This window comes from Bubalus kerabau, chromosome 1 (assembly GCF_029407905.1).
Source record: "Bubalus kerabau isolate K-KA32 ecotype Philippines breed swamp buffalo chromosome 1, PCC_UOA_SB_1v2, whole genome shotgun sequence".
NCBI lineage: Eukaryota > Metazoa > Chordata > Mammalia > Artiodactyla > Bovidae > Bubalus > Bubalus kerabau.
The window spans coordinates 92,913,104-92,925,776 of record NC_073624.1 but is presented as its reverse complement, the minus strand read 5'-3'; the positions used below and the strand labels follow the sequence as shown (position 1 = coordinate 92,925,776).

The 12,673-nt window shown below is 37.0% G+C and overlaps 1 protein-coding gene across 1 annotated transcript in view; it reads left to right on the top strand.

Moving 5' to 3' along the window:
- FAM186A (family with sequence similarity 186 member A) overlaps positions 1-12,673 on the top strand; it is a 73,568-nt gene that overhangs the window by 45,808 nt on the left and 15,087 nt on the right. The gene's annotated exons all lie outside the window — the stretch shown is intronic.

The following is a 12,673-nucleotide window of genomic DNA, read 5'->3' as shown; positions in this document are numbered from 1 at the left end:
CAAAAGGAGGTATATTTTTTAGAAATAAGAAATGTCATATAACACCCATTTCACTCATATATATCTCTAGCAGAGATTCTAAAATATATTTTGAGGATCATGGTTGATCTCCAAAATATCAACTTCAAAAGTTTAGAAATGCTTGCAGTTATTCTGAATTACTTTAATCTTGCATTCACCAGAAGACCTATGATTCTTTTTTTTTTTTTATTTTACTTTTTATTGCAGTGAAGTTGGACAGAAGAGCTATTAAAGTGAGAGATGGCAGGCAGGTTTATGTACTTCGTGTTGCCATGGCAGCTTTGATGCTGGATTGACCTACAGGAAACATGTTCTAGTCTTGATTTTTTAAATTGAAATTAGCCTGCCATTCTTGGCCTTTGTGTTTGAGGTTGCCAACTTATTATCTGGGGGATTTAAAAAACATTTTTTTTAATTGTAGAAATTCTTTCCCCTTTATAAAATAGTTAATTTATAATACTGTGCTATGGGCTATCTTATTTGGAGAATTTTTCTAACCTAAAATTACAATATGTCAAACTAAGATCTATGATAGAAAAAGCTATCATTAATTATAGGAACAATTTATGTCATTTATTCAACAAATATTTATTGAATTCGTACTATTTGGCAAGCACTGTTCTAGATGCTATGGATACAGCAGTGAATAAGACAAAGTACCCTGTTCTCATGATATTTACACTTTTGAGAACTGAATTCATTTGAAAACTAAGCACTGGAATAACAAGGTGTAAGAGAAAGACATTCAGTGTATAGACAGAAATTTTCATTTCAAAACTGAAGTTACCTTAGAATTGTTGAAATATTTTCTACTCTATAGTGTGTTTTTCTCTTCCCAGAATGAATGTTCCTAGTCTTTTAAATCTGTTTTCACACGTAAACACTTTCATCCACTTGAGAATTTGAAATAACATGTTTCTGGTCATTCTCCAGTTCATGTCTTTTTCCCTTTGTTATATTAAATTAAAATATTGCATTCACCTGGTGTAGTATTTTAAAAAATACAAATAGAGTGAAAAGCCTCCTTAATAGTCTTATTCTTGGCTATTAGGCCCCTCCTTCAGGGCTACCCAGGTATTCCACCCAGAGATACTTTCTACATATGTAGCAAAGTACATAAGCTCTTTTATCCCACTGTTTATATATTTAAAAATACAATGTTTGATTTTTTCATAACAAGCTAGAATTTAGATATTAATATACAAAGAGTCTACTCATTCATTTTACAGTTTTATAGTACTCCAAAGTCTAGATTCGGAGAAGGCAATGGCACCGCACTCCAGTACTTTTGCCTGGAAAATCCCATGGATGGAGGAGCCTGGTAGGCTGCAGTCCATGGGGTCGCTAAGAGTCGGACACGACTGAGCGACTTCCCTTTCACTTTTCACTTTCATGCATTGGAGAAGGAAATGGTAACCCACTCCAGTGTTCTTGCCTGGAGAATCCCAGGGACGGGGGAGCCTGGTGGCTGCCGTCTGTGGGATCACACAGAGTCAGACATGGCTGAAGTGACTTAGCAGCAGTAGCAGCAAAGTCTAGATTTACCAGAATTTACTTAACCTTTGATGAGGTTAACATAACATTTATGCTGTTTTAAAAAATGTACTTCAATGAACAATCTTATATATACATATGTATACATGTATGTATGTTCCTAAAAGTAGAACTTCTAAATCAAGGTTAAGCATTTTGTAATTGTGATAAATTTTTGTCAAATTGTTCTCCAAAGAGGTTGGAACAATTTATGTATCGGTCAGTATTATTAAAGAGTATTTCCCCACAAATATTATCAACTTTTTTGTTCATTGTCAATGTAATAGGTGAAATATGGCACTTTCATGCTTTCATTTGCATTACTTTTATTATAGGTTGAAGTTAAGCATCTTTTCATAGAGTTAAGAACCATCTGTATTTTATTTTCTGTGAAGATCTTATTCAAATACTTCGCCCATTTTTCAACTGGGTTATCAAGTTGCTTTTAAAAATAATTAATTAATTAATTTTAATTGGAGGCTAATTGCTTTACAATATCAAGGTGGTTTTGCCATGTATCGACATGAATCAGCCATGGGTGCACATGCATCCCCCCATCCTGAAGCCCCTTCCCACCTCCCTCCCGAATCCTCCCCCTGGGTTGTCCCAGAACACCAGCTTTGAGCGTCCTGCTTCATGCTTTGAACTTGCACTGGTCATCTGTTTTACATAGGGTAACAGACATGTTTCAGTGTTATTCTTTCAAATCATCCCACCCTCGCCTTCTTCCACAAAGTCCAAAAGTCTGTTCTTTACATCTGTGTCTTTTTTGTTGTCTTACATATAGGGTTGTTGTTACTGTCTTTCTAAATTCCATATATACGTGTTAATATTCTGTATTGATGTTTCTCTTTCTGACTTACTTCACTCTGTATAATAGGCTCCAGTTTCATCCACCTCATTAGAACAGACTCAAATGTGCTCTTTTTTTTTTTTATAGCTGAGTAATACTCCATTGTGTATATGTACCACAGCTTTCTTATCCATTCATCTGCTGATGGACATCTAGGTTGCTTCCATGTCCTGGCTATTGTAAACAGTGCTGCAATAAACATTGGGGTACATGTGTCTCTTTCAATTCTGGTTTCCTCAGTATGTATGCCCAGAAGTGGGATTGCTGGGTCATATGGCAGTTCTATTTCCAGTTTTTTAAGAAATCTCCACACTGTTCTCCATAGTGGTTGTACTAGTTTGCATTCCCACCAACAGTGTAAGAGGGTTCCCTTTTCTCCACACCCTTTCCAGAATTTATTGTTTGTAGACTTTTTGATAGCAGCCATTCTGACTGGCCTGAGATGGTACCTCATTGTGGTTTTGATTTGCATTTTTATGATAATGAGTGATGTTGAGCATCTTTTCATGTGTTTGTTAGCCATCTGTATGTCTTCTTTGGAGAAATGTCTGTTTAGTTTTTTTGCTCAATTTTTGATTGGGTCATTCATTTTTCTGGTATTGAGCTACATATGCTGCTTCAATATTTTGGAGATTAATTGTCAGTTGCTTCATTTGCTATTATTTTCTCCCATTCTGAAGGCTGTCTTTTTACCTTGCTTACAATTTCCTTGGTTGTGCAAAAGCTTTTAAGTTTAATTAGGTCCCAATTGTTTATTTTTGTTTTTATTTCTGTTGCTTTTTTAATTGATTTCTGGGACCTGTTCAAATATTGAGAAAATTAGACCCTTGTCTGTGATATAAACTACAAAACTTTCCCCGCTTGTGTTTAGACTCTCCTTTTGGTGGGTTTTGCTTTCTAAATAATTTATATTTTTATATGTTTATATTCAGTTCAGTTCAGTTCAGTCGCTCAGTAGTGCCCAGCTCTTTGCGACTCCATGAACTGCAGCACACCAGGCCTCCCTGTCCATCACCAACTCCCGGAGTTTACTCAAACTCTTGTTGATTGAGTTGGTGATGCCATCCAACAATCTCATCCTCTGTCATCCCCTTCTCCTCCTGCCCTCAATCTTTCCCAGCATCAGGGTCTTTTCAAATGAGTCGGTTCTGCGCATCAGGTGGCAAAAGTATTGGAGTTTAAGCTTCAGCATCAGTCCTTCCAATGAATATTCAGGACTGATTTCCTTTAGAATGGACTGGTTGGATCTCCTTGCTGTCCAAGGGACTCTCAAGAGTCTTTTCCAATACCACAGTTCAAAAGCATCAATTCTTTAGCACTCAGCTTTGTTTATAGTCCAACTCTCACATCCATACGTAACTACTGTAAAAACCATAGCCTTGACTAGATGGACCTTTGTTGGCAAAGTAATGTCGCTGCTTTTTAATATGCTGTCTAGGTTGGTCATGACTTTCCTTCCAAGGAGTAAGTGTCTTTTAATTTCATGGCTTGAATCACCATCTGCAGTGATTTTGGAGCCCCCCAAAATAAATTCAGCCACTGATTCCACTGTTTCCCCATCTATTTGCCATGAAGTGATGGGACCAGATGCCATGATCTTCGTTTTCTGAATGTTGAACTTTAACACAACTTTTCACTCTCCTCTTTCACTTTCATCAAGAGGCTCTTTAGTTCTTCTTCACTTTCTGCCATAAGGGTGGTGTCATCTGCATATCTGAGGTTATTGATATTTCTCCCGGAAATCGTGATACCAGCTTGTGCTCCTTCCAGCCCAGCGTTTCTCATGATGTACTCTGCATAGAAGTTAAATAAGCAGGGTGACAATATACAGCCTTGACGTACTCCTTTTCCTATTTGGAACCAGTCTGTGTTCCATGTCCAGTTCTAACTGTTGCTTCCTGACCTGCATACAGGTTTCTCAAGAGGCAGGTCAGGTGGTCTGGTATTCCCATCTCTTTCAGAATTTTCCAGTTGATTGTGATCCACACAGTCAAAGGCTTTGGCATAGTCAATAAAGCAGAAATAGATGTTTTTCTGGAACTCTCTTGCTTTTTCAATGACCCAGCAGATGTTGGCAATTTGATCTCTGGTTCCTCTGCCTTTTCTAAATCCAGCTTGAACATATGGAAGTTCATGGTTCACATACTGTTGAAGCCTGGCTTGAAGAATTGTGAGCATTATTTTACTAGTGTGTGAGATGAGTACAATTGTGCAGTAGTTTGAACATTCTTTGGCATTGCCTTTCTTTGGGATTGGATTGAAAACTGACCTTTTCTAGTCCTGTGGCCACTGCTGAGTTTTGCAAATTTGCTGACATATTGAGTGCAACACTTTCACAGCATCATCTTTCAGGATTTGAAATAGCTCAACTGGAATTCCATCATCTCTGCTAGCTTTGTTCACAGTTATACTGCCCAAGGGCCCACTTGACTTCACATTCCAGGATGTCTGGCTCTAGGTGAGTGATCACACCATCATGATTATCCGGGTCATGAAGATCTTTTTTGTACAGTTCTTCTGTGTATTCTTGCCACCTCTTCTTAATATCTTCTGCTTCTGTCAGGTTCATATCATTTCTGTCCTTTATTGAGCCCATCTTTGCATAAAATGTTCCCTTGGTATCTCTAATTTTCTTGAAGAGATCTCTAGTCTTTCCCATTCTATTGTTTTCTTCTATTTCTTTGCATTGCTCACTGAGGAAGGCTTTCTTATCTCTCCTTGCAGTTCTTTGGAATTCTGCATTTAAATGAGTGTATCTTTCCTTTTCTCCTTTGCTTTTTGCTTCTCTTATTTTCACAGCTATTTGTAAGGCCTCCTCAGACAGCCATTTTGCTTTTTTTATTTTTTTTCTCTTGGGGATGGTCTTGCTCCCTGTTTCCTGTACAATGTCATGAACCTCTGTCCATAGTTCATCAGGCACTCTGTCTATCCAATCCAGTCCCTTAAATCTATTTCTCACTTCCACTGTATAATCATAAGGGATTTGATTTGGGTCATACCTGAATGGTCTAGTGGTTTTCCCCACTTTCTTCAATTTATGTCTGAATTTGGCAATAAAGAGTTAATATTTATATTAATATTTTCAATAATGCTTTGTGCCTTATTTTAAAAAGCCCTTTCCACTTTGAGAAATATATTTTTAAAAAATTATTTTGAGATTTCTTTTAGTACCTTAGTAGTTGATTATTAGTATTTTGGGGCTTCCCAGGTAATACGAGTACTTTCTTCAATTTACATCTAAATTTTGCAATAAGGAGTTCATGATCTGAGCCACACTCAGCTCCCAGTCTTGTTTTTGTTGACTATATAGAGCTTCTCCATCTTTGGCTGCAAAGAATATAATCAATCTGATTTCAGTATTGACCATCTGGTGATGTCCACATATAGAGTCTTCTCTTGTGTTGTTGGAAGAGGGTGTTTGCTATGACCAGTGCATTCTCTTGGCAAAACTCTGTTAGCCTTTGCCCTGCTTCATTCTGTAATCCAAGACCAAATTTTCATGTTACTCCAGGTATCTCTTGACTTCCTACTTTTGCATTCCAGTCCCCTCTGTTGAAAAGAACATTTTTTTGGGGGAGTGTTAGTTCTAGAAGGTCTTGTAGGTCTTCATAGAACCATTCAACTTCAGCTTCTTCAGCATTACTGGTTGGGGCATAGACTTGGATTACTGTTACTTGCTGTAGTTTTATTTTTATGATGCTGAGTCTTTGTGATAGTTATTATTACTGTTTCCTAGTACTTGTCCTTGAGATGTGAGCAGAATTAATGTGCGTCTTTTCTGTGCTAAGTTTGCCATTGTCAGTTTGAGACCCTCTAGAGTCTCCTTTTCCATTGGCATGATAAGCTATAGTGTTCGAGGTGATGGCTGTTCTGTTAGCCTGTGTTCCTGAGAGTCTAAAATGAAGTTCTTTTCTGCAAAGCTATGGTGGATTTGTACTATGAGCAACACATAAACTTTTGTTGTTTATAGTCATTGAGATTTGGGGATTATTTGCTAAAACAGCAAAACCTAGCTTATCTTTACTAACATAGTCTTCCTATTCAAGAAAATGATATACGTTTTTTTCTGTTCAGGGTGTGTGTGTAGTGTGTGTTTATGTGTTCTGTTGGAGTTTTTAAAGTTTTCATCTAGCTTTTGAATATTCTTTCGTAAGTGTATATCTTGGTAGTTTTTATTTTTGATGTTATAAATGGACTCTCTCCTTCTATGACATCTTCTAACTGGTTGTTATTGATATAAAGGAAGGCTAGATTTCTCTATATCAATTTCATATGCAGCCATCTTACTGTATTCAAAAGCATGTGATCATTTTTCAGTTGATATTCTTGAGTTTTCCAATTACATAAACATATCCCTTGTAAATAATAATGTTTTTACATCTAGATTTTTCCAATTTTTAAATATCTCATTTCTGTCTCTTGACTGCCTGAATTGATTAGGACCTTAAGAACTGTATTAAAAAATATTGGTGGTGTGGCCACCAGCACCAGGCCACCTTTGTTCATTTGACTTACCCAGAGTAACAGCTAGTAGTGCCCTTCCATGGCCTAATGTTATTTTTTTCTAGGAAAAATTCACCTTCAAGAATGTTTAAAAGGATTGTTTATATTTATATTTTCCTTTCTAAAAAAGCTGCAAAACATCTTTAACCTTAATCAATTTCATTTTGAGGGGAGTTATTTTATCCATTCCTTTGTAACTCAGAATGCCAAAATGTAAGTCATTCTTTCACTGCTAATTACTAAAATGTAAATATGAATTGATTAAAAATATAATGATGATAGAGGACATCATTCTAGTATCTGTCACTAAAAAATGCTGGCTTTTGGGTTGAAATACATTGTATCATATTAAAGAAGTATCCTTCAGCTCCTGTTTTATTATTTCTTTAAAATCAAGAGTGGATGTTTAATTTTGTTAAGTTTATTAAATTACATTTTGTTAAATATTATTTCAGCACTTCATTTTCATGGTTATCAGAGAAAATATTTTCTCCTAAGATTTATTAATATGACTAATGTTTTAAACTATCATTGCATCCTTAGAATAAATCCTATTTGTATTGGGTTGGCAAAAAATTTGATTGGGTTTTTCTGCAGCATCTTATAGAAAAACCTGAATGAATATTTTTGCCAACCCAGTATCCTTCTTTGAGTGTGTTACATTTGCTAATATTTTATTTAGGACTTTATTTTGTACTGATATCCATTCATAAGTTTGACTGGTGGTTTATTTATTTATTTTTGGTGCTTTCTTTGTCAAATTTTGGTATAATTTTAAGTTTTGGTATAATTTTAAGTTTGGCATCATTTTTAAAATGTGAAAACTTTCTTTTCTATGCTGTAAAACAATTTAATGATAAAATTAGCTGTTCTTTTTAAGTTTGACAGATTTTACCTATGATACTATATGAACTTAGTGCTTTTGTGGGAAGTTCTTTGACAATTTAATTTTTATATGGTAATTAAGTTTGTTTATAATTATTGAAGATTTTGAAGACCTAAGTGACATGATGTGACCTGTTTTGGTAAAATCATTTAAAAACTGAAATAGATAGATCAACATATCACAACAATATTTAATTTATACACATAACTTTAATCCCATCAAGGATCAATTCATTCATTTTTCAGTAACTCTTCTTTAATATTTAATATTATAATGATCAAATCACCAACAAGTCTAACAAGGAATTACATACTGACAGATGAACAATTCCATAATAAAAATGGCTGAGTCAAGAAGACTGTAACATTGTATTGGAAAGAAAATGTAAACTATAATAATATAAATTATTTTTGAATAAAGAAATTTTTGTAGAGCCTCTTTAAGTAAATATTTCATATTTAAATACTAAAATACTGTTTTAGAGTTATATTACCACATGATGAGTATTAATATACCTGAGAAGCAATGATGGAGAGGATATAAAATTATACCATGTGCTAATAATGAAGCATTTCATTTCCATATGTATTGAAGAAAGTTCTTAAAGATACTAAATGTGGTAGTGATAGATAGGATTTAACTTATCATTTAGTTCATCATCAACATTTTAAAAATATGACAGGGACTGAGTTAGGCCCAGGGGGTGGAGGGTGGAAGGATACAAAAGTTGTATCCTTCCATATCTCTGCTTCGAGGGCACACAAAGTCTCCTCAGAAACAATCACACAAACAGATGACTATATAGTATGAGGTGGAAAGAACAATGATGGTATATCACCAGGTCTATACAGAAGACTGAGCAGACACGAGAGTTAGGTGAAGCTTCTAGGCGTTCAGGCTTTTGAATTATGTCTCAAAGAACTAGTGAGAGTCATTAAGGCAGCAAAGGCAATGAGTCTAGCAGAACAAAGAAAGGAAGCAAGACGCAAAGTGTGTGTATGTGTGTGTGTGAAAAGAGTAATTGTTTCAAGGAATGGTGCACTATATCCACATAAGATGGCAGCAAATTTAAATGATAAATGTTTTGTGTGTTCTGATTGCTTCACCAACTGGCCATTCCTCCATCTCTCTCCCTCTGCTTGGGCCTCTCTATCCCCTGAGATACCCAATAATAATGAAGTTAGGCCAATTAATAACCCTACAAAGTCTCTAAGTTTTAAAGTGGAAGGACGAGTCTCAAGTCTCTCACTTTAAGTCAAAAGCTAGATTATGAAGGAACTTAGCAATCAAACCAAGTTGAAAGCCAAGAAAGGCTGAAAGCTAGGCCTTTTGCATCAATTAGCTAAGTTGTGAATGCAAAGGAAAGTTCATGAAGGAAATCAAGAGTGCTACTCTAGTGAATCTTACAAATGATAAGAAAGACAGTCTTATTGCTGATGTGAAGAAAATTTTAGTAGTATGGATAGAAGATCAAACCAGCCACAACATTCCCTTAATGGAAAGCCTTATCTAGACGAAGGCCCTAATTCTCTTTAATTCTATGACAGCTGAAAGAAGTGAGGAAGCTGCAGAAGAACATTTAAAGCTAGCAGAGGTTGATTTATGATGTTTAAGGAAAGAAGCCTCTTCGTTACATCAAATGCAAAGTGAAGCAGCAAGTGCTGATACAGAAGCTGTAGCAAGTTATCCAGATATAGCTAAAATGATGAAGGTAGCTACATTAAAAAAAAGCAACAGTTAGAACTGGACATGGAACAACAGACTGGTTCCAAATAGGAAAAGGAGTACGTTAAGGCTGTATATTGTCACCCTGCTTATCTAACTTCTATGCAGAGTACATCATGAGAAACTCTGGGCTGGAAGAAGCACAAGCTGGAATCAAGATTGCCGGGAGAAATATCAATAACCTCAGATATGCAGATGACACCACCCTTATGGCAGAAAGTGAAAAGGAACTAAAGAGCCTCTTGATGAAAGTGAAAGAGGAGAGTGAAAAAGTTGGCTTAAAGTTCAACATTCAGAAAACGAAGATCATGGCATCTGGTCCCATCACTTCATGGCAAATAGATGGGGAAACAGTGTCAGACTTTATTTTGGGGGGCTCAAAAATCACTGCAGATGGTGATTGCCGCCATGAAATTAAGAGACGCTTACTCCTTAGAAGGAAAGTTATGACCAACCTAGATAGCATATTGAAAAGCAGAGATATTACTTTGCCAACAAAGGTCCATCTAGTCAAGGCTATGGTTTTTCCAGTGGTCATGTATGGATGCGAGAGTTGGACTGTGAAGAAAGCTGAGCGCCAAAGAATTGATGCTTTTGAACTGTGGTGTTGGAGAAGACTCTTGAGAGTCCCTTGGACAGCAAGGAGATCCAACCAGTCCATCCTAAAGGAAATCAGTCCTGGGTGGTCATTGGAAGGACTGATGCTGAAGCTGAAACTCCAGTACTTTGGCCACCTCATTCGAAGAGTTGACTCATTGGAAAAGACTCTGATGCTGGGAGGGATTGGGGGCAGGAGGAGAAGGGGACAACAGAGGATGAGATGGCTGGATGGCATCACCGACTCAATGGACATGAGTTTGAGTGAACTCCAGGAATTGGTGATGGACAGGGAGGCCTGGCGTGCTGCAGTTCATGGAGTCGCAAAGAGTCGGACACGACTGAGCGACTGAACTGAACTGAACTGACACTAAAAAAAACATTTTCAATGTATATAAAACAGTCTATATGGGAAGAATATGCCATCTAGGATTTTCATAGCTACAGAGGATTAGTCAATGCCTGGTTTCAAGGATTCAGAGCTTCAGACAGGCTGACTTCCTTGGTAGAGACTAATGCAGCTGGTGACTTTTATTTGAAGCCAATGCTCATTAACCACTTCAAAAATCCTTTGGCTCTTCAAAATTATGCTAATTCCACTCTCCCTATGTTCTATCAATGAAACAACAAAGCTTAGATGACAGCAGAACTGTTGACAACATGGTCTACTAAATATTTTAGGCCTGCTGTTGAGACATTCTGCTCAGAAAAAAAGATTATTTTAAAAAAGATTATTAAAATATTACTGCTCATTGACAATGCACCTGGTCACCCAAGAGCTCTAATGAAGATGCAGAATGATTTTATGATGTTTTCATGCCTGCCAACACAGTATTCACTCTGCAGCGGACGGATCAAGGAGTAATTCTGCCTTTCAAGACATTTAATTCTTATTATACATTTCATAAGGTTATACAGTAGCTGCCATAGATAATGATTTCTTTGATGGATCTGGGCAAAGTCAATTGAAAACCTTCTGGAAAGCATTCACCTTTCTAGATGCCATTAAGGTCACTCATAGGATTTGCCTGGCAGTCCAGTGGTTAAGAATCCACCTTGCAATGCAGGGGACGCAGCTTTGATCCCTGGTCAGGGAACTAGGATCCCACTGCAGAGCAACTGAGCCTGCGTATCGCCACTATTGAGCCCACGTGTCACAGCTAGAGAGTCCATACACTGCAACAAAGATCCTGCCTGCTGCAACTAAGATTCAATGCAGCCAAAATAAATATTTTGTTTAAAAGATCATTCATGATTCATAGAAAGAAGGCAAAATATCAACAAGAACAGGAGTTGAGAAGATGATTCCAGCCTTCATGGATGACTTTGAGGTGTTCAAGACTTCAGAGGAAGAAGTAACTACAGATGTGGTGGAAATAGCAGGAGAACTAGAATTAAAAGTGGAGCCTAATGATGTGACTGGATTGCTGGAATCTCATGATGAAACTTGAACAGATGAGGAGCTGCATTATGGATGAGCAAAGAAAGTGGTTTCCTGAGATGGAATCTATTTCTGATGAAGATGCTGACAAGATTGCTGAAATAACAACAAAGGATGTAGAATATTGCATAAACTTCATTGATAAAGTAGTAGCAGGGTTTGAGAGGACTGACTCCAATTTTTAAAAAAATGCTACTGTGGGTAAAATGCTACCAAATAGCATTGCACACTACAGAGAAATCATCCATAAAAGGACAAGTCGATGATATGGCAAACTTCATTTTTGTCTTAAGAAATCGCCAGGGCTTCCCTGATAGTTCGGTGGTAAATAATCCACCTGCCAATGCAAGAAACATGGGTTTGATTCTTGATCCAGTAAGTCCCACATTCCTTGCAGCAACTAAGCCCGTGCACCACAACTATTGAGCCTGTGCTCTAGAGTCTGGGAGCCGCAACTATTGAGCACACATGCTGCAGCTGCTGAAGGCTGCAAGCTCCAGAGCCCATGCTCAGGGACAAGGGAAGCCGCTGCAGCGAGAAACCCACGCACTCCAGCTAGAGAGCAGCCCCCTCTTGCTGCAACTAGAGAAAAGCCCACGCAGCAACGGAGACTCAACACGCCATAAATAAATAAATAAAATAAAATAAAAAAGAAATCACCAAAGTCACCCAAATCTTCAGCAGCTACTACCTAATCATTCAGCAGTCATCAGCTCTGAGGCAAAACTCTACCAGCTCAGATGGTGGTTAGCACTCTTTAGCAATAAACTTTTTATTTATTAAAAACGGAAATATAGTTAATTCAAAATGTTGCATTAATTGTAAAGTGATTCAGTTATACATATATATATGTATGTATAAATATATATATTCTTTTTCAGATTCTTTTCCATTATAGGTTATTACAAGAAATTGAGTAAAGTTTCCTGTGCTGTACAGGTCCTTGTTGTTTACCTGTTTCATAAATAGTAATGTGTGTAGTTCAGTTCAGTCGCTCAGTCATGTCCGAGTCTTTGTGACCCCATGAACTGCAGCACTCCAGGCTCCCCTGTCCATCACCAACTCCCAGAGCTTACTCAGACTCATGTCCATTGAGTTGGTTATGCCATCCAAC